The sequence below is a fragment of the Pan paniscus genome, chromosome 3, assembly GCF_029289425.2.
Source record: "Pan paniscus chromosome 3, NHGRI_mPanPan1-v2.0_pri, whole genome shotgun sequence".
NCBI lineage: Eukaryota > Metazoa > Chordata > Mammalia > Primates > Hominidae > Pan > Pan paniscus.
In genome coordinates, this window is record NC_073252.2 from 102,817,583 (window position 1) to 102,841,414 (window position 23,832).

The 23,832-nt window shown below is 36.9% G+C and overlaps 1 long non-coding RNA gene across 1 annotated transcript in view; it reads left to right on the top strand.

Moving 5' to 3' along the window:
* The window catches only part of LOC134730280 (uncharacterized), a 31,229-nt gene extending 25,403 nt beyond the window's left edge, over positions 1-5,826 (top strand). The window contains exons 2-3 of the long non-coding RNA XR_010111990.1: positions 127-226; positions 3,707-5,826. This is a non-coding gene — a long non-coding RNA (uncharacterized LOC134730280). The remainder of the gene's footprint in view (positions 1-126; positions 227-3,706) is intronic.
* Positions 5,827-23,832: the final 18,006 nt, after the last annotated feature.

The following is a 23,832-nucleotide window of genomic DNA, read 5'->3' on the forward strand; positions in this document are numbered from 1 at the left end:
ACGTGGTACCATTTTGCATGCAGACCACTCAGGCTGAGGAGCATTAAATTTAATTTGTGCTAAAGTTGAAGGTGGAAAAGCGTGAAATTAACTTGATACATTTTTATGGCATTTTCTGTCTCCTAGCTTCTCTGAGCCTTTCCAATCCAGAATGACTTGATTGGCTGTGTCAGGATCTCCCCATCCCTGGAACTTCCCTCTACTCTCTGTTCGGTGAAATTTTGAGGTCTGTGCATGTGTAGCCCATTCTACCTTTGCCCACGGGCGACCCAGCTGAAGAAAATGCTGATTTATTTGGCTTGGTATTTACTTTGACCAAGCTTCAGTCTGTGCTCAAGGTTCACTCTTCTTGGTGATTCATCCTTTCAGGAATATGTGTGTGAACAGCAAAAGATGAGTCAACTCATTCAAGAAATCATTCAGCATGGTCCAAATAGCTTGCAAAGATTTTGAGAGAAAGCTAAACCTTTTATAAGGCTATACGGTAAATAGTAACTTTCCAGCAATCAGTTGCTAGTATAACACCTACAAACTTTCAAGGTTTTTACAGATATGCCTCAATCTCTGGGGATAAAGCTGAGATATTCCATATTGTATTCATCAAGGAAGCACTTCTACACAATTTAAAAAACCCATAGAGCAAGAGCTGATTGAAGGCAATTATGTTTAGAAAGAGAGAGACAGATGGAAATGAGACTGTGGGTTGCCTACTGTAGATTTCATTTAGTGACCATTTGTTAAGTGTTATAAAAAATGTCTACACCAGGAAATGTAAGCACTCCTATCCTATTATTACAAGTCTTGGAAGACATTGCTATCAATTCTGTTCATCTTCTGATATGATCATTCAAATAGTATTATTTAAATAACATGGTTGTACAGAGATTTTGGAGTTTCGTGAGGATAGCTTTGCAATGGGGTATATTTGCAATATTGAAGAGGATAATAAAAACAAAAATGAAATGTATAAATACCACAAATTGAGAATTTTACCTTATTACATTAGTATTTAAAAGGTAATCGTGAATGAATATTTTGTGCATGTTTACAGAAATAACCATGTAGTAATTTTGTAAAGGTACCTATTTAAAATTTATTATGCTCATGACCATGTGTCTTTTCCAGTACTGGCCAGTTTGCCCTTAAAGAAACTCTTTTACCCCACAAAATAATTTATCTTTTTTTCAAGAGAACATGTTTTTTACCCCAAATAGGACTTGTACTCCACTTGCCAATACCCAATACAAACCAAATCTTCGGCATTAATTGATTCTGTCTGCTGTACAGGGACATTTCCACAGGTGGTGGGCTCTAGTGGTGCAAGTGTTATGCGACATCATGCATTCCTATCTGATACATGTAAATAAATAAGTTTACATTGGCTCATGCCTGGATTTTATCAAACTTATAAATAAAGTCCTTCTTGTTTCTAAAAGGACTGTAGAAAAAAAATCAAATGATTCAGTCTCATGGCAAGGCCTTTCAAAGAAAGATTAAAGGGCTTCATAATAAACCTATAATTTGGGAAAATAAAATCAGTGTCTTTCCATTAATATTGGAAATATTAAGAACACCAATAACATGGAGAGAAAAAGTAGAAATAAGAGAATATTTATGTGTGGAGAAAGAAGGGGTAGATTTATTTGTCCTTTAAAAGAATAGTTGAATAAGAAACTCACAAGATAGGAATTTTTTTATCCTCGTTGAACAAATGAAAAAACTGAGGATCTGCAAAAGTGTTACTTGTCAATAGTTATACCAATAGAATACAGCAGAACTAAGATGGAACCCAGTTCTAACAATCTGCAGAACTTAATCCTTGTAAACTTAAGGAAAGTATCTCAGAGAAGGTTATGTCTATGTTAAAGTTTGAAGAAAGAATTAAAGCCTGATTTATGAACATCTAGGTAAACATTAGAGAAAGAGTATTCTAGACAGAGGGTGAGTAATTACAATTATAGCTATAGTTTATAGCATTTACTGTGTGTAGACACCTAATGCACAAGGTACATAACTATTAAACAAACATACATTGAACCTCCTAACAATCTAACAAAGTAAGAAGACAAAATGAAGGCCAGATAAGGTTTCAGTAATCCATTATAGTTATGACATGTCAGAGCCTGACTTGAAGCCGAGTCTGAAGGATCCCCAAAGTCTGTGCCCTTTCTAAATTCTTAGGGTCACTAGCATAGCTGGATCAGAGGTGATGGGAGAAAAAATGGTAGAATTGAGGCTGTTGAGTAGAACAGAGGGCAGGTCACAAAAAGCTGTGATAACAAAGCTAGGGTGTTTATGACTTATTCTTGACTAATGAGAAGTCTTTGAAAGATATTAAATGAAGACATGACATGATCATATTTGTGTTTTAAGGTCATTCTGGGTAACGGATAAATTGGAGAGGCTCACTCAAATTATGAGGCAGAGACCTGGTAGTAGACTATTTAAATCACCCAAAGCAATAAATACTATTTAGTTAAGTAGCCATGGAATTGGTGTAGACAAGAAGGGTTCTAAAAGTATCGAAGAGGTAAAATGACAAGGTATAGAGACTAGCAGATTTTCTTGCCAAGAAAGAACTTTATAGTGATTCCAGGTCTCTGATTTGGTTACTGGAAAAATCAAAGACTATAATGGAGATTAAAGATATACAGTAGTCATTAGGAAGTAAATAATATCTAAGAAAGATCCAGTTATCAGCCTAGGTTCAAAATTCATGAAAAAATTTTGGTGTAGTGAAGATTAGAAAATGTTATTATTAGAATAAATTTGGAGAACACATGAGAAAGCAAATTGCATTGAAATTACAATATAGATTGGGGCACAGTGGCTCACGCCTGTAATCCCAGCACTTTGGAAGGCCAAGGAGGGCAGATCAACTGAGGTCAGGAGTTCAAGACCAGCCTGGCCAACATGGTGTAACCCCATCTCTATTAAAAATACAAAACCTTGCCAGGCGTGGTGTTGGGTGCCTGTAATCCCAGTTACTTAGGAGGCTGAGAGGGAGGATTGCTTGAACCTTGGAGGCAGAGGTTGCAGTGAGCCAAGATTGCACCTGCCCTCCAGCCTGGGTGACAGAGACTCCATCTTAAAAAAAAAATTACAATATAGGTGATTTTTGTATTTACAAGCATTTTATTTGTGTTTATGTTTAATTTTGTCTACTTCACATCCCTAAAGCATACATTTCTTGACAGCAAGAATTTTATATTCTTGTTACCACTCAAATCTCAGCACATAGAATAGTCCCCAGCATAGACTAAGAACTCAGTAAATATGTGTGGGATGGATGACTGTGCATTGCATATGCTTGAGATCCTGACTAGAGGAATCCTCATAGTTTATGCAGCATCTTCAGCCAAGTGTTAATGTGCTGTTTATTTCCTGTCCTGATGAATGAAATCGGGTTTATTTCTGACATTCTGACAAATAGAAAATGTGATAACAAAACTCTCTGAACTCTGGTGCTACCTTCTTCCTCCAAATAATGAGTACCAAATAAATTCTCATATTAGGCACTCTTCAAACTCCCTAGAAAAATCAATAATACAAAGTGATGAGACTAAGGTTAGATTATTGATTCATCAATTAATATTCTCTTAACTTTTCTGACAAGAGATGGTCTCTTCAAGGCCACTGATAGCCACCTAATCTCTACTTCTTTTCCTAATCTTTATTCTCCTTGTTGTTTCATTTAACCTTGAAGGTCGCCCAGCATGGCCAGGGTCTCAAACCCTCTAATTCAATCTGCTCTAATGGAGTCAAGCTGACAGTAAAGAGAAGATCAGAAACAGCGAGTCTAATCTGCCTATATGGGAGAAAATTCAGCAAACAGGAACCAGCTCAGAGACCAAGAAAACCAAACAAGGTTATTAACCCACATCAGAACACCAGAGAGATAACAAGAAGTTGGTTCCAAGATGAAAAATGCAAGAGAGAAGCAGACTGTGGAACAAAAGAGAGGATATTCCATGTTCATATACACCTGATTGTACTTAGAGCCTCACCCTTCCTTTCTATCTCAGCAGGGACCTTCTGGAGAAGCTTTTCATTCTGTGCACTTTTCTTTCTCTGGCTTTCTTTGTCTCTAGATTTTCTTTGTTCTGTGCCTGATCTGTCATAATCCTCTGAGGTTTTATTCTCATTCCTCTGCATCTCCCCCTGAAAAAATCTTATTTTCTTACAATTTCAGGTATCCCATAATACTAATTATGGCTAAGCACCTCTTTGTTTCTATGTGGATCTTTTCTTGAATCCTTGTTTCATACCATTAACTGCATACAAAATATCTCCATTTAGAAATGATATTGCAATTTCAAACTCAACTGTATGAAAGTATTTTTATTGGTATCTTAAAAACACATTTCCACTGATAATACCAATATTTGAGTACTCCTCACCTTGTGTTCAGATTACTGCAATGCATTCCTATCAGGTAATTCTTCCTTCAATCTCCTGCACCTCAAATCCAACTTATTAATATCTTCAAATTTAAAAGAATTAAATTCCATTTTTAGCATATTATCCCTCTGATTGAAAGGAAAAAATCTTAATTTTTTTGTTACAATAAAATTTCTTAACTTAAAATCAGCTGAGAACTCTTGCTGTGTTTGAGGTTACAAAAGTGCTTAACTAGAGACTGTAACAACACTATTCAGCCAACAACAGGGGTTATTTTTAGAATCCTACTTACCATTAGAATTCTAAATTTGAACCTGGACTTGCAGGTTACTATGAGGACATATTTGTCAATGTTGGAGAATGCAACATATTATATTTAACAATTTGTTTTCCTAGTTTGTTATTTCATGTATGTAGGTATAATATGCAATTGTACTCCTGCCCCACCCTTGAAAATCTAGTGGATGAGCCTAGAAAGAAACCTGAGGAATCTGATAAGACATGAGCAGAGGCAGAAGCTTCAGCAATTGTGGTGGCAACAGCCACAAGGGAGTGTATGAGGTAAAGTTTGAAGATCTACTAATACATTTAAGTTAGAAGATTGAGGAATAAAGTCTATATTCATTAACCCATCATTACTAACCCTTCATACAGTTCATCAAACATTCTTCGCTCGTGCTTTTAAAATGGAATACCATGCTCTGCCTCCCCTTTCCCACTTCACCCCACCTGCACCTCACATACCCTGACTGCTTTGAATCTTTCTGCAAACCCTGAGTACTCAACCTTCTATAAACTCCTACTCTACTCCCTATACTACATTTTTCTCCTAACTCCTAAGGCACATTTTTGCCTATCTTGGTCATTTGGAAATTAGCATTCCCAATTTTATTCAGCCTTTTAAACTTCTTAATGTTATAAACATCATATACAAAAGCTCTTCTAGATTGTGATCTTGTTGAGTTAAAGTACCATGGCTTACTGATCTCTCTTAGTGAAGAGGGAATGTACCGAACCATGTTAAATACCCAGATGAAGTGAGTTAAAGTTATTTTCCCAATGTTTGTTTCTTACGGGTGTTCCCTGAAAAAGGATTTAGCATTAAAATAAGTTTGGGCAGTTTTTACAAAGTTAAGCATGTTTCTTTACTTCAATGCTTATCAGAGCCTTTAATATACTATTAAATATGATTAATATCTAAAAACGAATAATAGTGAAGAGTTGACCATATTTATTGACCTTTTTTTCAAGAATATCTTACACAGCTAGTGTTACATAATAGATACTTTTGAAAAGCCTGGCTTAAAAGCTAGTCCTCAATCAACTATCTACATATGTATTATTCATATGTAGTATATAATTCCAAATTTTCATATGTATTCAAAAGGCTACTTTTTACTTTGACATCCCTATTCCAACTCTGGGAAATTGTTCAGACTCTACAAAACTATCTGATATGCACATTTCCTGCTCACTCAGTCTTTAGAGATAAAAATTCAGGTCTCTTTTACAAAATATAGTGATGGACTGATCTCCATGTCCATTGATAAAAGATCCAGAGTGAATAGCTTTATATCAAAACATAAAATATTACGATTCCAGTTATTAACTGGAATGTGTTAAGGAGGCAGATGAGAGATAGAATCTTTCGCTCTGAAGAGCATCTGATTTTTCATGGCTAAAAATGGTTTTGACATCTGTGAGGTGGACCTTATCAGGATTTCTTGGGTTGTAAGCATCCTGTGGACAGACACAACAGCTTTCTTAGTTTTATAAAGTATCTTAAGAGAACATCAGCTAAGAATATTGACAGTAACAATGAACAGAATGCTTTTTGCTCCCTCCCTCACAGAGATGCTGTGAAAATTAATGACGGGCAGTCTGATAAGTTTCTTGAGCTCCTTTGGGTAAGATCATATAAAATGTAAAGTACTTTCATATAATGATGTTTTTGTCTAAGTCTGTAAGCATTTGTAAATTATATGATCTTAAAATACATGGTCAGTGAAGCATTAACTTCTTTGAGAGGCAGACAAATGAAGTTTATGATTGGCATGTGTGTCTGAACATTAAGAAGCTACTTAGGCTGGGTCCAGTGGGTCATTGACTTAGTAGTTCTCTTTTCATTATTTACAGATATCAAAGCAATCTAAATTTTGGCATATCACCTTCAGGGTCAACAGTAAGGAGGATGGCCAGTCCCAGAAACACTCCCACTATTATCTTAGCTGACCTGCAAGTAACTACATTGAGAAAAACTCTATCTAATTTGTGATAATGCCATGGAATTAAGGTTTCCATTAGTACTCTCAGACATTGTGGAGTATTTTCCTCAAATACTGTCACCTTCATTTTTTCTAATTGAATTTCTCATTTTTGAAGCCAGAGTTTCTTTTATCAATACTGTTATTAGCATTTGCATTCCTATTTTTAACTCCCATTTCAAGGCATGCCTTGAAAACATTTTGTTGAAAGCAGTTATTTGCCATGTTTAGTGTGTTGCAGTTTGGCAAAATTGAAAAAATACCTCTACTGCATTAGTAACATAAGAACAAAAATGTATTTTATCACTCTGAGTATGTAAACACTCAGAGAACAGAAAATCAAATAATAGAAAGAAGAGGAGACATAGTCTAATGGACTCAGCAGAGAATTAGGTGCCAAAAATATCTCAGCTCTAACCTTGGCTCCGATACAGGGTTCTATGTCCTTGGATCTGTTCTTTTCTCTTCATGGAAAAGAAGAACTGAAAAAAAAGTGCTTCATTGTGGTAGAAATGGGGAACAGTAGTTGGAAGAATCACAGACATTTCAGTATGATTTAAAGCAAGATTTTCACCTTAGCTGTACCGCTGTTATTGCTGTCACAAATTTGACACTGTCTCTGTTCATGCTGCCATAATTCTAATTGTTTTGTCTCTATATCCTTTGAACTTGAATGCTTTCCGGGTACAAATAAGTCATTTGAAAGACCTAAGTTAAAGAGCCTTATCCTTTATTCTTGTTATGACAGTGGTATGCAGCTATACATGCCTTAAGGAGACAACCAGTTTAGGAAACAGAGTATACATGCCTTGTGGTGTCAAGTTTTTCTTAGGGTTTGACCAGGTTGAATATATTCTATTACACACAGTCACCATCTGTGATGTTTGGACAGAAAATAGAACACATAGTACCTCACCAGCATCTTGTATAAACTTGTCATTTTAATTAGTGAGAGACCATTTGTGTGAGGGCTTACACATCACCTCATGAAAAAAAAAATTATCTCCTCACATCAGCAAAACATTCCAAAACACAACTTAAAGGCAGGAACTGTGTGCTGCTCCTCTGTATTTCCAGCATCTAACAAAGTTTCGACAAAAAGAGTGGCCAAATAAGTGTTTATTAAATTGACATGTATAAGATTAAGTTTCTCTTCCTAACTATATAAGTAATAATACTTATCCGAGCACCAGTAAAGGGAAAACTAATGGGTAAAAACAAGAATGAAGCTCCTTCGAGGTTCACTTTCACAGATGCACCTGCTGCTACCTTAGCCACCACCTCCTCTTCCCTCTCAGCACACATGGGCACAGAGTGGACCACAGTGAGGACCCTGCTATTAGGGAACCCTTCTCCAGATGCAGTATCTTGGTATTCTTGACAAACTGCAGTGCAGTACATGTCGCCTCCTCTGCTGTCTCCACTTCTCCTATGGGTCTAAATAAGTTAGGAAGTATCTCCTCTTCCCACTACAATGGGCTTCTCAAAATTTCTCTGTGCAGTAGTGGAAAATGTCGCTCAACTACTTCAATCTTTCTCTACCTTGCAAGTTCCCACTACCAACCCTCCACTGTCCCCCAAGCTAAATGGACAGATTGCTGCCTCCCCCAGAGTCTTCCTTTAGCCAGTTAGACCCTTTCTGTTGGAAGGCTTCCTCTGCAATGGAAAAGATACAATTTGAGTAAATCACTACAGTTACTGCCCTAAAAGTATCCTTTTATTTGGGTTTTTGCATAAAGACACCGCCATATCTTTGGAAGATAAAATATGTACATACTTCCAAATTAAATTCCTTTTAAAATTCATGAGGTTCTTGGGGTTCTATATATAAACTGGAACTATTAGGGAATAGACTTTCTTCCCAGAATATTCCTTTGTTGGACCTCTTTCCTTCCCTGTCTCACTCAAATGAGACAAAGGCAAAATGTTACTGTCTCCCAAGGAGCTTGGTTTTACCAAATGTGCAAGTGGAAAGGCCCACATAAAGCTTCCTTTCCCAGACAGAAAGGGAAGTACAATGTTATTAATACTTTTAACAGGAAGTAAATCTGTTTGGAGACTTAACTGCTGTATACCAGCAATGAAAATATGGGGGTTCTAGAACAGGCCAGGATGATTTCTTAGTCTTTTGCCAAGCCAAAGTCTCTCAGTATGCAGTAAGTTTAGTGGGACATGGGAATAAAATAAATCAGAGACCCCTACCTATGCCAGAGGTAATAGACGGTAGATGGTAATCTGGCATAGTTAGAGATTTTCCCCCATCTAGTTATCCAGCTTGGTGTTGACTTCAGTGTTAATAAATTGAGGGTGGAAGAAACAAGAATAGACAGGAGCTCTAAGCTTACTGGGTAAAGGGGGACAGATTAAGAGACAGCATTTCCCTTTGAAAACTCTTGATATAATGGGCTCCAACCATATATTCTTTGGAAGAGCTTTGACATTTCCCCTTTTCCCCTCATACTTTGACAAGGGAATTATTTTATTTTCTGCCTGAGCTCTTAGAGAGATGGCTATGCAAGAAAGCAACAAATGGAATATATATGGCATACGCTTTTCACTTAACCTGGGACAAGTGACCGATCAAATGTTCTAAAAATGAGAATATGGGGTGCTTTAGGTATGATTCCAACCTACCAACGTGGTAATATAGATAGACAAGTAAATACATTTAATAGCAACAGAGAGTAAACCTAAAATGCTCACAAACTGTTAAGCATATATGGACCAACAGAGAGATCAAGAGCCCAAAGGAAGCACAAATTCAAAACCATTGCTTTCGTGTCATCTACAACATTCAAAACACAAGGTTACATAAAACTAGGGGAATGACAAAAATTAGCAAAGGACACTAATCACAGTATGATAGGCCATTGAAATACTGTAAAGTTTCAAGCATCTTATTACGGGAAAAATATCAAAGAGTTGAAAGGTACAGAAATGACAACAAAATGAAAAATGTTATCAATGTTTATAACTGAAAAAAACATAGAAAAATAGGTTTTTTTCATTAGAAAGGAAGAGATTAGAAGAGATAATTATTGAGGTGTCTAAAACTCTAATGACTATTGAGAAAGGAGAGACAGGAAATGGCTCAAAAGCAAAAGAGAACATGAGCAGAAAGAAACAAAAGACTGCATTAAAGGGAATTCAGAAGCAATGTATTTGCAGAGTGTAATTACTATGGTCTGCAGAAAAGGCTACTGATATCAGATGAGCAATATCCAAATCCTGAGTGTATTTTTACAATGAGTCAGATGAGGGTTTTGTTTGTTTGTTTTCATTTGCTTTTTGTTTTGTTTATGGCTGTGAGAGGTGGGAATGAGGGGGACTCGGTGGGGAGGGTAGTGGGTCGGAGGTGGGAGAGGGGATACTCTATAAGGCACAGAACCTACTTACAGGGATTGATTCATCAGGACGACATGGCTCCTTTCCTTCCTGAAATGCGAGCTGCTCTCGTTCATTAAGTTAACACACTGATCTGGCAGAGCCACATCCTGGAATCCTAAAAACATCAGCTTCCATCTAAACTTTTCATTTCTTATATGCTTAATTTGGCTTAGTCAGCTTGATGGCAAGTTTGCAATATTATAAATATGCATATGGCCTGGTATCTGCCACCCATCTGATCCTGACTTAGTTGCCTATAGGAAAAAGCATAAGCCAGATAGGATGTGCCGGTGGGCAAAGCTCCAGGTTTGGAGTTCAGGTTCAGTCTTGATAAATATCAGATAATACTGACTGCTTATCTAAACTGCTCAGTCCCATAAAGCCTGTGACCTTTCTTCAATCACCTGACTAGGTCTTGTTCGCTCAGGGTAGAGCAGAAATTTTAAAAGCAACCCACACAAGCCACAGTTTTACCATAATTTTGCCTAGTACTGTTATAAAATATTTTGACATTCAAATGTCTCATTGTTCAGGGTCAAACCAACACTTATTATTCTCTATGAAGATGTATTCCCCTACATTATGCTATCCCCAAAAATTAAAGGTATAGAAATTCAGAAAATAGCCTTACCACACTGGGTGCTTGTGTCACATTGGTGCATCCATAGGTTGGTAGTATCACAACAAAAAGTCTTTCTCCCCTCAAACTAAAATTCAACCCTCCTGCATCCATAAGATATTGCTTTGCTAATTTTCTTCTAAAATGACAACCTCATTTTTCCTTGAACCTGTAAATGTTTTAAAATACCTCCCAAAGAACCTCCTCCTGTAGTAACAACTATATCCCAACCCTCTAAAAAACTTCTCTCTGTGGCAAAATAAATTAATTAATTAAATTTTTTTAAAAATAAAAGGAACAAACTCACAGACTCTGCTTCTTCGAAGTCCCCAGCGCTCATTTAGGCCCCAGTCTCTACTTCAATATTTAGTTTGAACATCATTTTTGGTGCACCTTCTCGATCCAATCCTCTCCATCCAACACCAGTCATGGCTAAGCATATTTTGGACTACATGCCCAAAGCATTTTGTAAAAGTCTCCATTAGAGTTTATATCACATGTTATCTCTGTATGGTTTGTGAGACTGCATTTCCTATTCAATTCTGAACTCCATAAGGTCAGAAATGATGTCTTATCATTTTGGCCTTCCCTAGTAGAATGATTGGTATGTAATAGATATTCAATAAATGTTTATCAAAATCAATAAAGTTGTGCTAACTGTTCCCAATAAGGGTGGCTGCGGATGGTTGGGAAAGAGAGCCTGCTGGTGCTAAGGTCTCAATATTTGTATCTCCCTACATTCATATGTGGAAACAGTTCCAATGTGAAGATACTTGGATGTGGGGCCTTTGGAAGATGTTCAGGTCATGAGAGCAGAGTCCTCATGAATGGGATTACTGACTCTATAGGAGATCCCAGGGAAACTCTTTCCCTTTCTACCACATGAGGACATAGGAAGGTGCTGTCTATGAAGCCAGAAGAGAGTCCTCACCAGACACCAAATCTGCTAGCAGCTCCAGCTTGGACTTCCCCACCTCCAGAACTGTGAAAAATGTATCTCTGTTGTTTATAAGCTTCCCAGTCTATGGTATCTTGTTACAGCATCCTGAAAGGACTGAGTCACCAGGTGATCACTTTTACCATGAAAATCAAGGAGAAGGTGAGACTGGACAACTTTTTCTAAGGTAGTTAGGAAAATTACCATGAATTTAAGCCACTAGAAAAAAAGTTTTTAATCCATACTCTCCCTCCCCCACCAAAAAAAGTGCAAAAATTCAAGTTTTTGAGCAAATGCTTACTAACCAACCCCAGAAGGTATTTTAGAGGTGTCTAGATCTGAATTTTCTTAGAGAAGTTTAATAGTAGCAACACATGTGGTATATGGAGCATTTTTTCCTAAGTGTTTCCATCTTTATCTTGGCATATATTTTCACAAATCTAGCCAGCAGATATGAGAATATACTGAGATTTCATTTAGCAGATGAAGAAACCAAAGACTCAAGATGTTAGGCAATTTTCTCAGAATTATACAATGTGTCAACAACTGATTGGTATCCAGTCTCCTAAATCCACGCTGCACGTTCTAGCAACCTAAACTTGTCCTCTTTATAAAGGATTCTCCTTTATTAATGCATACATTCATTCATTATACAAATATTTTAGTTAGACCTATGATAAAAGAAAAAGAATCATCAATTTGGAGCTCACAGGCTTGACCTGGAGTTCTTCTAACACATACGTAAGCATTCAAATGCAGCTGAATATAATGAAAAGAATACTTGGAAGATCTGGGCTCGATTCCACTCCACTGCTTTCTGGCTAAGTGATCTTGAGCAAGTCATTTCACTTCTCTGAACCTCAATCCCTTTTTCTACAAAACAAAAATAGAAGTATTTATGTGATTTACTTCATAAGGAGCTTTTGAGATGGAAAACCTGAAACCACCTTGTAAAATGTAAAAGCTATATAGTGACATTGATAACATTTATTGAATATTTACTATGTGCACAGTGATGCCATAGATATTTCATAGGCATAGACTAATTTTAATCCTCACAATGATCCTGTGAGGGAGACACTATATTATTCACATTTACAAATGAGAAATTCAAGGAATGAAGGAGTTAGGTAACTTTTAGAAAATCAAACAAGTAGGAAATGGAGCAAGGATTGAATCTAGACAGGGACATGCCCAGGACCATCTCTAAACCACTTAATTATGCTGGCTCCCAAACGAAGACACTGAGCATTTTCATGTTCTAGGAATTTAGGATGTATTAACTCATGCAATAACTCTTTGTATGTATTATACCACTCAATCCCCTCTACAACCCTCTAAGTGTGTCCAGAGGCAGTTAATAAAGATAACTAAGTTCCATGCTTGCTCCTCTATTCTTTCTGAACACAGCAGCTGGAGTGAGCCTTCGCTCAAAACCCACTAATGCTTCTCATTTCATTCAAAGTAGAATACAATGTCTTTGCTATGGCCTAAAAGGTCCTGTACAGTCTAACCTTTTGTTGCTTGCCCTACCGGTCACCTAATTTCTCTTTTCAAGTCACACTGACCTCCTTGCTGTTTCTGAAAAATGTCAGAAACATGTTTCTTCTCAAAGAATAACCTATCAGAGGTTCCTTCTTTTACTATTCAATATAAAAGAGAAACTACCCACTCCAACCCCAGCCAATTTCTAGCTCCTTCTGGGTTTTTTTTTTATGGCACTCATTATCATGGGGATTTATTTTTGCCACCTTATATATTTTATATGTATCTGTTTGTTATCTGTGTCCCTCCTGCCACACATACATAAACACTCCCTCACCACGTGTGTGTGCATGCATGCACACACACACACACACGAATATGAGCTACTTAAACCAAAATCTATCTGTTTTCTGCTGTTGCTCTCAATACCTAGAACGGTGCCTGACATGCAGCAAAAGCCTCAAAACTTGCAAGTTTTATGAAAAATTGATTCTGTGCACTCAGATTTTAAAAATCAGATAAAAAGGCAACGGAAACTTACTAAAGATTCTGAGAAACAGTTTACAGTGAAAAATTGGGGGTTAGTATGTCTTTACTCCATTTTTTAGACCCTTTCAGAAGCCCCAAATACAGTCCTCTATTGTGAAATAAGGTAAAGTATATCTGACCAAATCAATATCCAACTATATCTCTCACCTACAGGAGTCCCTACCTTTGCTTCCACCAGACAGTAGCTAAGTTTGTTTTCAGTCACAAATAAAGGATTAAAATTTACCTGATTCAAGCCAGGCATAGAAAAAAGAATTAGAGTTTAGGTATGTGTAGAATGTGATTCTTGTTATCTCTGATATACTTCACGGGAAGGTTTGTTTCACTAGAAGTTGCAATGGACTCATATCACAAAAATACCTCGTGCATCACTTTTAATCCAAAAGAAGGTAGGTCCTAACTAACTTATTATTATTATTCCCTTGCTTTTTCTCTAAAAACACTTATTTGCCTCTGTTTTATAACACTATGGGACAAATGAGGTGAGGAGGCAGGTGTCTCAATAAGAAAATGCTAAAACAGAGCAAAGCATGGTAGAACTCTCCCGAGAGGAAGTGTTCGCAGAGGTTTCAGAAGGACCTGAGCAGGCAGGAGGAGGAGATGCTGTTTTGTATTGGTCCCATGTATTTGGCAACCCTGGAATATAATATGGTGGTGTTATCATCATTTCATGGAAGAATTGTTCAGAAACCAGGGAACTGGAACATAAATCTCACTGTTCTCTGGCTAGGTCAGGTACCTCAATCTCTTTCCTTTCTATGAGGCATTAGTAGCCAGTGGAAAAAGCATGAACTTTAGAATCAGACAAAATTGATTTTGAGTTTTGGATCTACTATGTGTTAGCTGTGTGATTTGAATATATCACCTAACCTTCCTGATCCTGTTTCTGCCGATCTAAAATTGCATTTATAATATCTGCTCCCTAGGACTTTTGTGAGGATCCAATTAAGTTATGTGGTAAAGACCAAATGGTCTTGAGCTATGAAAGTCTGTTTCCTTCTTTATTGCCTTCTTCTCCCATAATAAAAACAAAAACATAAAATACAATCAGCTAACTCTTGATAAAGGCTGCAACTGTTAAAGTAACATCTTATCATTTGTTTTTGAAGTAAAGATTCCAAATCCTTCTCCATAAGTGTCTAATAAAAAAGACCTAGGTGTCAAATAATGTGGTTAGGGATTAATGAAAACTTCTGCATTTACCTTCTATACTTTGAGTAAAGCATTTAAGATCCAATGGTCGGTACATGTCCTTGCAGCGTTCATCCCTTAAATTTGGTAAGAAAAGAACTGCTCAAATCTTTAGCTTGTAGGAGGAGACATAAGATAAAATGCAAGAAAAACTTTGGTATAAAGAGGAACCGAAAACACGATTTGCCCCTGGGGAACGTCAGCTCTCCTCTGTCTGACTCTCTTTTCACTCACACACAAAAAAATACTGAGAAATTTCAAAGTCACTTGGTTAAAAGAAAACTTTAAAACAGCCAGGGTGCCTACAAAGCAATCCCTATTCTGCCCTGAGTTATGTAGAGAGCAGCTTGGATCTTCACATATCTAATACAGTGTCAGAGCCAAGCCAGTCCCAGGATTATCATGAATCTTGTATGAAGGCTAAGTGTGGCTTCAGCCTGCCACCATTTGAGGGGTAGGAATTGGAACCCCAAATTTAGCCCTGCGTCCTGCTCATGTCTCAAGGGAGTGGGAGCCTTGAAAGCTTATTTGATTGCCCAGTTTGATATTCCCAGTGTTTAGTAGTAAAATCTGCACCACAAGCTAGCAAAAATAGAAACTCTGATTCTAAGAGGAAAAAATAAGATGGATGCAATTATACAAGGGAGGAGAACAACAACAACTCTGAAGCTGCATGAAATAAATATTTTCTTAAAATCATACTATGGTCCTTTTGAAAGGGAAATAGAGCTAAATATTAATAAACCATATGGCTTTTATTGAATTTATTTCATTTAAAATATGTCTAAAGGCATCAAAATAACTTTAGGCTCTAATTTTAAGGAAATTCATTTTAAATTCTCTATTTTGAAATTTTATTTATTCACATTGCTTATCTCTTGAAATGTAAAGGTTTGATTTGTGACAATCACTTACTCTATAAGCACCCAAAAGTGTTAATGACATCGTGGAGGTGTCCTAAGACTAAATCTAGCAGGATGAATAGTAATGCATTCTGAAAGATTTCTAAAAAGCTTAGTGTATATTTCTATATAACAAATGTATCTGTGCAATTTTTATCTTCCTAAAAAACAAAGGATTAGAAGTTACATTGGGAAAGAATGAGAAATGAACAATACTTACAATATTTTACTGTTGTTTACTATCTTATAGCTCATTCAGATATTTTTTACAGACAATATAGTTTCTCAATTTTACATAACAACATGCCTGTTAAAAAAAATTCCCTCTTTTAGCAGGTGATGAAATTGGGGCCCAGAGAGCTAAAGGTTCTTTACCAAGTAAAAACACAGCTAGAAGATAGTAAAGCCAGGGCCAGCTGGCAATTCCTCTGGCCTTTGAGTTATGGTCTAGGCCAGCAGGCAATGAGGATGAGCCACATACCTAGGCCAAATGATTTTTTTTTTTGAAGCTATTTTTGTCCCATACCTATGATACTCCTATGTCAGTATTTTCCTTTTTTGCTTTATACTATAAGAGTAACATACTTTTCAAATTTCTGATTTTATAATTCAGGAACAAAAGTAAAAAGGTTTACTGGAAGGGAATTTGATAAGATTATTTTCAAATCATTATCCAAACATCTTACAGCTTGCAGTTTGTTTAGCTTTATTATGCTTTTATATTTTAAATAACAACTGTTTTAGATAGTATTTTATTGTTTTTTGTTTGTTTTTTGAGATGGAGTTTCACTCTTGTTGTCTAGGCTGGAGTGCAATGGGGCGATCTCGGCTCACTGCAACCTCTGCCTCCCGGGTTCAAGCAATTCTCCTGCCTCAGCCTCCTGGGTAGCTGGGATTACAGGCATGCACCACCACGCCTGGCTAATTTTGTATTTTTAGTAGAGATGGGGTTTCTCCATGTTGGTCAGGCTGGTCTTGAACTCCCAACCTCAGCTGATCCACCTGCCTCAGCCTCACAAAGTGCTGGGATTATAGGCGTGAGCCACTGTGCCTGAACTTAGATAGTATTTTAAAATGTACATTAGGTACATTTCTTCACAAAAGGTGGTTTTTGTTTTTTGGAAAGTTACCTCTATATTTAGAATGGAAAGCTCTATATAATTTTTCCCAATGACATTTACTATGCTAAAAAAAATCGAGATTTTTTTATTTCATTCAACTAAGCAGAACAATAAAATATAAGACATTCCATTGTTCAGTTTGTCTCATTTAGAAAAGAGCCTCTGCTTGTAAAAGTAGTCTTGTGATTTAGAAATAAAAATTGTATATCTGAAGATGATTTTTTCAGAATTTATACATTTATTTTATATTTATCAAAAGCCTATTTATGTACAGAAAAACAAAATCAGATATTGTACAGCTGGAAAACCAGTATTCCACAACAGATTAAGAAAATATACATAGCAAAGGATCCAGGCCTGCCATTCTGTTTTCCTTTTAGAATTTTAGTCAACTAGGAAATAGAGTTCGAAGAAATGACATTCTCTTTCTGCTGTTTAATTTGGCAAGCGGTGGAGGGGTACCCACAGCTGGCCCCCATCACTTGCACCCAAGATTAATACAAGGTGATTTGGACAAACCTTAACCTCCCTTCCCCTGGCGTCTCCTTCCCAGGAATCAGTTGGGATCAGGACTGCCAAGTCAGAGCTCTGGGGCTGTTAACTATAGGAAAACTCTGAGAAATTAAGATACAGAAAAATCTCCAGAAAACTACATGAGGACTTATTTCAAAATATTGTACATAATAATCAGAATTCAAAATATGAAAGAAGTACCTCCAAGACTGCCACTCCAGAACTTTCTAATAAATATTGTATTGGCTGTCTTGATAATTGGTGAGCTCCCCAGGTTTCCACCCCACCATTCATGTGCCTACTATGAGTCAAGCACTATGCCAGGTGCTGATCACACAAACATAAAGATGGTTCATTGTCTTTCTTCAAGAAGCTTACAGTCCATAATGCAATATTGTGAGATAAGTGCTGTGCTAGAGATTGGCAAGAGGAAGAGCTCTTAATCCAACCTCAGGGGAGAGGGAAGATTTATAACTGGATTACTTGCTCCATATAAACAAAGGCCAACCTCAGCACCAGGCACTATACCTGTTCCCTGATAGAATCTCAATGAAGTTGACAACAACTGAACTGAGTCTTACAGAATGAGCAGGATTTATATAGGTGATGAGAGGAGGGAATGGTTTTTCAGGTACGCCCAGGAGTAGAAACGGTAGAGAAGGTGAGTTTTTGAAATTGTAAGCCAGGTTTTAGATGTAGCTGAAATGATGAGTGTCAGTGGAAAACCCTGAGCAATAAGGCTAGAAACATATGTGCGAGTATATCTTGAAGATTTTGTAGACCAGGCTGAGAACTATAAACACTTTATAGAAAAATATCAAAGTTCTTACTTTCAGAGATTGAATAAACCAATCATTACAGTATAGTATATGCATAGGTTACTGCTACAAGAGTACAGGAGAGATACAACATAATTAAACTGCCCAAGAGGCCTTACCAAAAATGTGATCCTTGAGTACTATGTTGTTGAACTTCACCCTGAAAGAAATGGGGAAACATGGAAAGACTTTACGCAGAGGAATCATATGTGCATACTTCCATTTTAGAAAGGTCTGAATATGATGTGACTAAGAAAATCAGTGAAATGGTTCTCTAAGGGGCAATAAATACTACACCAGGAAGCATGTTGAAAAAGCTTTGCTGTCACAAAAAGAAGGCATTATGAGCATTCAGGATACAGGGGTGCAGGAATGCTGGAGATCTTGCAGTTACTGCAGTCCAGAGTAAAGAAGAGATTATTCCTGTGCCTAACATTGCTTTCTAATGTTCCATTGCACATTCAAGTATAGAAAACCCTCTTTAATGATCTGGATTAGAATCTAACACTGTTTTACTTATTAAAACAAAGCACTTTCCACTGTTTTAATATATACTGAATTGTACATAAATGCAGGTACCCTATAATTTAAGATAAAATTTTTATTTTGTTTTCCTTTGAACTTTGTCAAGAATTGTACCCCATTCAGAAAAAAAGAAATGCATCAAGGAAACACTGTTTATTACCAATACAGCATACCTGTATCAGTCAGCCCTTATAGCTGTTGTATTCACAGTGCTTCCATAGGCACAAGCTTCCAGAATTGGTTTAGACATCTTTTCTTCCCCAACAGCCTTTCCTATGACCCAGCCCCAGTTCCAGCCACAAGACCAGCTAATGGAATCTCAGCAGGCCTCAATCCTGCTCTCTGTAAGGAGGGGTATTAAATAGAGATCTAGAATTCATGACAGACAACATCATAGACAATTTGAATTGGGAATAAAAGTGTATTTGAACAGTGGCTCTCAAGCTGAAGTGTGGATCAGGATCAGAATTACTCAGGTAGTTGAATTACAAAGGCAGGTTCTCAAGTTCTACTCTCTGAGAATCTGTGTCAGCTAGTCTGAGGTGAGGCCAGAGAGTTTAAATTTTTAACAAGTTCCACAGGGAACTCTGTTGCAGATGTTTAAATCTTGGAATACCTTGAGAGAACCACAACACTGTCTAAGGTCTCCTTGAACCTAACATTCTATGATTCCTTGAAGACTATGGCATGGGAGTGAGAGGCTTCCCTCTGTCCCCTGATTAGGCCCACCAGAACTCTGAGCACCACCATCCTGACCTTGACTCCAGATAAGTCACCAGATGAGTCACGTATGTGTTAGTGATCACACAAGTATGCTCTAAGCAACTCACAAAACAACTACATTTTTCTATTTGTTGTTAGGTACACAAAGTGCCACCCTTAGCATTCATAGACATTTATAAAAGAGTACATGGTCAAAAATGACTCAAAATATATAATGTATGTCATAGCAGGTGTATAAGAAATAAAGTTTGCCAAACTGCACTGAAATTTACTCCAAGACAAGAGCAGTGCATTTTCTCCATGGCTGTCATAGATTTCATGGATCCTGAGAAATCCAGCCATTTTTAGAAATCCCATGAAATTTACCTTTTCACTCGAATCCACATGAAATCAAAATTTTTCCCTAGGAGTCCCCATAAAATTGGCACATTTCCTCAGAAGACCCCATGAAATTATAAAGAATATTGCAGATTCTTTGCTTCTAGCCCTTGTTGCACATCTTAAAGAAACAGGTTAGAGATTGCAGAATTATTTCATTTCTCTGATGATATTTCCCTAAAATCACTATGAAAAACAGCAAGGCAACAGCTGTTAAATAGGTAATTTCCGAGTGAAATAGAACTTGAACCTACTATGCATAACCTAAAAACATAACGGAAAATTTTTTCAGATGAAAACAATAGTAATATTCCAAACATCTAATAAAAATAGGAAGTTGCCCCAATTTTTCTCTTAAATAAAATGCCCATTATTACTCATTTTCTAATTGCTCTTAAATTTATCTACACTTTGATATTATAAAAATTTCTGGGAAGCCAACTGAAGTTGGGAAGTTAGAAATAAAGAGAATATTCCAATTTTCACATTAGCAAACTATGTAATCATCACATCGAAACAAAATATTCCCCAAAGCAAAAAGTTATATTCTCATATATAGGTTTGCAATGGCAAACGATGTCTTTCCTAAGTTCTACTTCACAGGATGTTGTGAGAATAAAATGGGATAATGAATGTGCAAATGCAGACTGTAAAGTGCTTTAAAAATATACAATAGTAATTTGGAGCAGTTTTCAGATTTAATGAGAAAAAAATTGATTATAATAAAGGAAAATATAGATATTTCTGCTAAAACTAGCATACATATTCCAATTAATACAAAATGAACATTCAGCCCTTTCTCTTCTCAAAGAAAAATTGAATAAGAAAAAATGTTAAAAAGGCATCACAGCAAAACAAAGCAAAATTGCAGTACATCAATGGTTTTAAATTATTACTATTTATTCAGCAGGAAAATAAAAGGAACACACATATTTCATATTCCTATAATAATCATAAAATTTCTTCCTCCTGGTTTTACCTATATCTTGATTCCCTCAGGATGGTTAAGCAAAACAAGCTCTCAGTTCAAGTCAGTAAGGCCACACCTCAAATGTCATTTCCTGAGTGTGAACCAGTATTCCACTAGAAGGAGGAAGTTTTGCTGCAGATGGAGGCTCTTGAATGGTAACTGGCCTACAGAAATTCAAAGCTGCTTTTGCGTTTGCCTTAGCACTTTCATTTTGAATCATGGAAATATTGAACCATTTATAAGATTCATCACGCACGATCACAAATCCAGAAAGGTGCTAAGGATGACCACACAAATCAGTATAATGAAGAGAGTTACTCCATGCTGCCAGCCAGAAATTTTAGGAGCATATACAGTATTATTTAAATGTAAATAAACAGATGCAACTACAGAAAGGAAAGAAGAATTTAGCTTGTTCTGATATTTGGAATTCTATTCTGATCCAGATGGGAGATCTTGTGCTCTCCCGGTAAAAACATCACTGTAGACAGAAAAGTGCTTCTCCCAGCTCTCTACCAACATTGATTGGATTTCCCTTTAGGTTAATCAATCTGCAGCTGAATTAACTTTCTTTCTGTTCCGATAAGCTTTCAGGCTCTCCAACAACACCCAGCAGATAGAACATACCGTTGAAAATCAGCGGAATGGAGTTCTAATCCTAATTTCGCTATGAAATACTCATGTGACCTTGTGCACCTCAGTTAACCTCTTTCAGCTTCATTTTCCTTATCTGTAAAATGGGGACAATAATCCCTTACATGACAACTTTTCAGTTTTAATAAAGCTCATGTAACATGCTGTCAACTGAAAAGTACGGCACACCTTTCCAGGCTTTCCTCAGAAGGAAATTGAGTATGCAGAAGACCCCTAGGAGTATGCTTCTGAAGCCAGAGCCAAGGGGCGACCCTCAAGTACTTTCAGGATCCTAATGTTTGGACTTAGCAGAGTGAGCACATACATCTGTAAGCAAACCATTCTTTATGCTTCAGATTTCTAATCTAAAAACAACCAGGATAACAAAATTGAAACCAGTGTTTCTTGTGTTATAAGAGGTTTTGAACATTGATTGACTAAACCAAACAAACACATGAGCACCTTGGCAAAATATCAATAATCCAGAGCTTTTTACCTGTTGATGAAGTGGTTTAGCCCTTTGCTCTGTTTAATTAACCTGTGTGCTAAGTTATATTATTTTCCTCACTTTATGATGAGGCTTTGATGAGGAAACCACAATGCAAAGATTATCCTAGGGGCCTCCAGTTAGGAAGTGATGGAGAAGGGACTTTTTTCAAGTGACCTTAGCCACCAAGTCCCAGGAGGCTTTTGTCTTTGTTTCCATTGATATTTGGGAATAGATTGTAAAATGTTTTGTTAACAAAGAAACATTGTACCTTGTTTTTTAATTAATGAAGAGACCATTTGAGGGTGGAGATTGTAATTTAGAGATGTTTAAGGAAGACTTATAAAGGTGAAGTTAAAATGCAGGAGATAGAGTTTTACCACTTCTTATTTTTATGTCTGAAAATCAGAATAAACCAGTAAGGTTAGAAATTACCATAACAAGAATTTTTTTGTGATTAGTTAAACATTAAATTGCTACTACTATATATTTTCCTTCTTATCTTGCTTAGACAAATGAACAAACAACAACAAAACAACAACAACAACAAAAACCCTGGCTGTCCTGAAGGCCCACCTGTAGAAAATCTATGCTCAAAAAATTAAGCAGGTAAAATGCAGTGTGGACTGAGGAAGCAGCTACCCATAGAAATGGTCCTTAGCCCATCACCAGAGACAATTTGTATTTCTCCCAAGCTACAGAACTACTCATATCTGACTTGAGACATTTAAATGAACTGATTGCTTGACTGAGGCGTCCCAAAGTCTGTCCGTCACACTGACTTCAGTACTCAAAACTTGCCCCAAATTTGATAAGTGTTTTTAAGGAGCATAAATATGGGACAAATAATGCCTAATTCGTCTGAGTTGTCATAGGATTTCATATTTGATATTTTAAAAATATTAAATAACAGAAAATAGTTGATTAATATACTGCAACTAAACGGTTGTATTTCATATATTTTCTTTACAACATCATTTATATCCTGGCATTTTTCTTCATTATAAAAGGGCATTTATTAATTTATCTACTCACTAATTTGACAGCTATTTAATGAACTGCTACTCTGTACCAGGCACTAAGCTAAGTTCTGGAAATTCGGATATGACCACAACTCTTTTCTCTTTTGTCCTTTAGATCTCTTCAAGTGGTTCAAGGTAGTAAGGTGTATATAACTTACCACAGAGGTTCATTAATTAGAGCCAAGAACTAAGCCACTTCATCAACAGGTAAGAAGCTCTGGATTATAGATATTTTACCAAAGGTGTGTGTGTGTTGGGTTTAGGCACTTGATGTTCCAAACCTCTCGGAGCATAAGAGGTTCAAAATAGTGAGGTGGAAATCAGCCATCAGGCAACTGAAATGGGATGTGTAATTAGAATGGTGCGTGGTGCTATACTGGTTTCCTCAGGATTGGATTAACAAGGATTAGTGCCTTTCCTATGTCCTGAACAGTAGCAGGGCTTAAATCAGCATGCTCATACATGTTAGCCCTATAAGAAGGCTAGCAACTGAGCATAGATACCAAGCAGCTAGATGCTGTGGGTGGGGGTTCATCAAGAAGGAGCTGAGAAAAGGCCAGAAAAAGTTGATCCAGAGCAGATCCCCATAGCAGGAAACTGTGTGATGAGGAGACTCTTGATGGATCCACACACATACCCCCCAAAAACTCAATCACTTGAACCATTTGCCACACAGATAGTGTCCATGCCCAGTTGAAGATTTCCAGGGAAAGACAATGATTATCAATAGTCTACAGAGGTATCAATTAAAGAAACAGAACTAATAATCTCTGTGTGATCCTTCATGCCTGTGTCAACACAAAACCAAATGGCGAGAAAACAGGAGTTAAGTAGCAGGGAAGCTCCCCACCCCTGACTCCCATTCAAATTATCCTCTTCAAACCTAAGCTAGAGAGAAGAGAATGTT